Raw genomic sequence first — 4725 nt, forward strand, 5'->3', positions numbered from 1 at the left:
GAGAGACGATGCGCTTTTGCGCGTCGTCTATAGACGACGCGCATTTACGATGCGCATTTACGACACGCGGTTACGACACACAATGAGTATCAAGGAAGGCCCTGTCATAAAGGAAGACGACACGCATTCGCGTGTCGTAACCTTACGACGTGCGTGTTAATGACACGCAATGCGTATCAAGAAAGCCCCTGTCAAGAAAGGCCATGTCATAAATGAAGTTGACATACATTTTTGCGTATCGTAAATTTAAATGTTTAAAAAAAAATAAATTTATATATTTATTAATTTTTAAATTAAATTTTCATTTAATTTCTTATAATAGAAATAAAATACCATATACAAAAAATACAATCCATTGCATAATATAAAATAAATTGCACAAATTATAATGTCATACAAAGAATCATTCAAATGTTAAACAAAAATAATACATTGCTAATATGTGTTATACATTCCTATAAAACTAACAAATAATCATCCAACTCTGTTTCTTACTGGAAAGGAATGCCAAACATGATTAAAAATATCATTTAATCTTTGATTAATCACCTGCTTAAGTAGAATGATGTTGTTGAGAAGGTTACCTAGCAATAGAGAAAAACAAAACACCTCTCCCACAATCACAACATCATTTACAGAAAAAGGGTTGTCAATTACTTTCATTAAGACTTTCATTCAATCACAAAAATATTAAGTAAAAGGGTGAAAAAATAACTTACTTTTGATAGGTTGATCTCCCTTAGAGCAAACACAGCTAAACCATTGAACAAGACCCTCGGGCCTTCTTCTAATGTAAACACAATGCTCGTCTGCAAAATTGAGGCGATAAAATAAAATTTGAATATTGTTTGGGTAGTTTATATATGATTTGATAATTTGATTTAAAATACAATAAAATAAATTATCTTTTTTGTTACCTTATGGGGCTTGTCAATTCCTTGGATTATAGGTTCTCTTGCTAGTATTAGAAAACGAGTTATGTTATCTAAATCATCTTGAACATTCAATATAAAAATTGTAAGACAAAAGGAGAAATGTATATTTGAAAATACTGTGAGATGTGATTTTTTTTAATGTTATCAATCCATAAATTAAGCGCAACAAATAGTTACCTATCTTTTTTAAAAACTTTTATGGGGGTATAATGACCAAAATGCCCTTGTATTTATATACATGTTTACAAATATAACTTTAATAACTAGGTGACACCTGGATTGTTTGTGCTAGAATATCAAGCCCAATTTCAGCAGCCCGAGAACTTGCAACTGCTCCAGTGTCTCGTATGGATTCCAAGGCTACAATCTATTAGAAAAAACACTTAACAAATTTTAAACAAAGAAAAAAACACAATATTAAAAGTTTAAACGCAAGAATTAGCAACTAGTTTCATTTACCTATCCATAGTTTCAGTTTATAGTTTATTTCTTTTCATTCTCCTTCTACTACTTTTTTTTAAGATTTGAGTTTCATATATCATCTTACTTTCATTATGTATACATAGTATCTGTTTTCTATGGTATCTATTTCGTGAGAAGGAGATAGCATACAACAGAAGTGTGGTATCTGTTTTTTGTTTCATTTGTTTTTGTTTTTCATAAAGTATAAAGAAAAAGGCATATTTGTCCTTTTCCCTTTAAAGAAATAATGTTAGGTATCCTTGAATTTTTTAGCATAATTGATGTAATGGTGATTTCATAAATCTAAATCATACTTTTTGGTTGTAACAGTTTTTTTTAAAACTTTTTGAACATAATGTTTAAATGAAAAAGTTAAAGTTTCTGTTAAAACTGTATTGAATGTAATCAACATTACAACAATTATTATAAAAAAATGCAAAAAAAAAATCACTGTGATTACTTCTCTAGACTTTGATTTATACAAAGGGACCAAATTTCATTAAATTTTATTAACACATGGGCCATTATGTAATTTTTTAAAACAAATGTACTGCTTTGAAAATTTAGTTACACAGGGGCTGTTATGTCAATTGAATAACATAAGGATCAGATTTCAATTAATTTATTAAGACATGAGTTGTTTTGTAAATTGGTTAACAGAGGGAGCATTTATGTAATTTTTAGCAAAAATTATATTACTTTCAATCATAAGGATCAGATTTCAATTAATTTAATTACTTTTTTATCTTTAAATAATTATCAAAAATTATATTACTTTGAATCATAAATACTTTTACAACCTTTTTTTAACACGATAAATTATTATTATTAAATTTTAGTTTACAAAATTTATGTTTCATCGTATAATCATTTTAACACCCTCCTCCCTCCCCCTATGTGCTATTTAGTGTACAAATTCTTTGACAAAAAAATGATTAAAATGGCTGGATCGGGAAACATATTTCACAAGATTTTTATGAAAAATACATTGGAAAATACATAAATAAATAAATAAATAATAAACTTACCAGCAGAATCCAAATTTGCAAGGCGGAGTACATGTAATATGCATACAGTTGGTAAGCCATCCAAATACTGGGGTGCATGATGCAAGGCCTGGCTTATGGGTCCCAAAACCTGTGACAAATGAGGGTATGTAAGTGTAAATATGGATGTGGGATCTGATGCAAGACTATGACCCTTTTCTTTGCATATAACAAGTACCTTTAAAGATGAACGTTCACCAGAAAGTAAAGAAAGATTTGCGAGACCCATCATAAATTCTGGAAGCTGCACAAAAAATCGTGTTTTAAGTACAATTCTTCACAGAGTTATTAGAGAGAGAGAGAGAGAGAGAGAGAGAGAGAGAGAGAGAATGTATAGGTAGTATTTGAACAGCTCTTAAACAGAAATCATAAGCTTCATCTGCACAAAGGAATGTTAGTTATTGACTGAAACTCAATGATTCAATGGATTCTAATCAGAAAAATCCAATGTGTAACAGGAAAACTGGTTTCATACACAGTATGTTCTTATCCCAAGGGTAAAATAGGGTTTCTTTATTGCATCCTTTAAATCTTAACAAACCTGCAACTCTTTTAAGGGCACTCTTTCTCATATATATTTCACTTGCATATTTCCAGTTGATCGCCTTCCAGATGTTCTTTAAGTAATCGGGCCTGACATTTTTATACTGCAAATTGTACAAAAACACATACATAAGCTGAAATGTGTACAATTTGTATACCATACAAAAATGAAATTTGTTTAAATGCATGCTCCGAAACATCTATGCCAAGCAGAGGAACCAAGCTCGGAAGTCAGAATTATCATCTAAATCAGAAGAAGAAGTCAAGAAACTAACACTGGTGGGAGTGAGATTCTTCCAGAAAATTGAGTGATTTACATGACCTGCTCAGAGACATAAGGGTAGATTAGATATCTGTGGTTGTATGAATATTATTATCCTCCTAGCATCAAATTTGTCCTAAATGTGTTGTTCAGTTGTTTCATTTTAACCTATTTAGGACTTGAAGAGGAAGTTTCCAATCGAATTATAGTGTTTAACCTTGCAAGAAAGACCCATTACAATCATAGCTCTTTGTACCCATAAATCATCACATAAATCTTCATCTTCCTTTGTTCACAAATCTTTATTCCACCCACCCCACGCCACCCCACCCTAACACACCCAAGCTATCACCAAATCTGAATTTTTTTTCAATACTTTTAGGAGATTTACATCTGACTCAGTACTGAATCATGTCTGCTGAAGCCATAATAGGCTGGTTTGCATAAAGGTAACTCAGTGAGTTATTCATGAACTCGTCGACAAACTCAGTGCCACCTCCGCTGCCGTATTGCTCGTCCTCAAACCTACAACCGGTGTCGACAGGTTGGTACATAAAAGCGATCATCTCGTTCAGAGACTGTAGCCAGTGGCTCAGCTCCGCCACCTGAGCTCTTAGAACAGAGTTCTCTGCCTCCACGCTTATGTAATGCTGGGTGGTGATACTGACGCTTGATATGATCTGGTTGTTCTCATTTCTGAGTTGATTCAGCTGACTCTTGAGATCATCCAGATGCTTTTGCTTCCTCTTTCTAGATCTCCTTGCAGATTCACGATTCGAAATCATTCTCTTCTTCCTCCTCTGATCCATCAATTGCTGAAGATCTTCATCAGACCCCGAGTTCTGAATTGGGTATGAACCACCTGATGATGTTGTCGTACCACTAGAGGAAGCCATTAGAATACCTTCAAGTTTGAAATTGCAGATTCGAAGAGAGAAAATGAAGATTTTAAACAGAACCCAGATGGTAATAGAGCTTCAAATTGATTATTATTATTACTATTTAGATTTATCTATCTATTAAATATATATATATATATATATATATATATATATATAAGATATAGATGTAAATTCGTACATAACGCTTCTAGCAAGTATTCAACCAAAAACACTGAAATCGACAAGATAGGAAATTATAGTGTTTAACCTTCGCCATTGAACTTAATAGTGCTCTGAAATTTGACAACAGTTGAAGCATCTCCCTTGGTGATAGCATCATCGAGCTGCTCGATAGCTTTATTGTAGTTGGTTATGTAAGTCCGGTGGTGTTTTTGGTGATGGAGCTGCATAATCTCTCCGCTAATCGCCGACTCCAGTGCGCCATAATCGTAGGAAAGATCGGGAAGCGTGAACGTCTGCAATCCACACACATGTTGCTAAAACTTTGATATCGCACCTAGGGTTTTAGCAGTCGTGAGGGTTCGTAGAGCCATGTGTTCCAAAAACAGATGGAGAAGAAGGGAATAATCTTTGTA

General features: G+C 33.0%; 1 pseudogene; it reads right to left on the minus strand.

Annotated features, from left to right (window-relative positions):
• Positions 1-3590: 3590 nt before the first annotated feature.
• Positions 3591-4240, minus strand: LOC145072512 (bZIP transcription factor 44 pseudogene; annotated as a pseudogene).
• Positions 4241-4725: the final 485 nt, after the last annotated feature.

This window comes from Lactuca serriola, chromosome 9 (genome assembly GCF_051521515.1).
Source record: "Lactuca serriola cultivar US96UC23 chromosome 9, Lser_US96UC23_V15, whole genome shotgun sequence".
Taxonomy (NCBI): domain Eukaryota; kingdom Viridiplantae; phylum Streptophyta; class Magnoliopsida; order Asterales; family Asteraceae; genus Lactuca; species Lactuca serriola.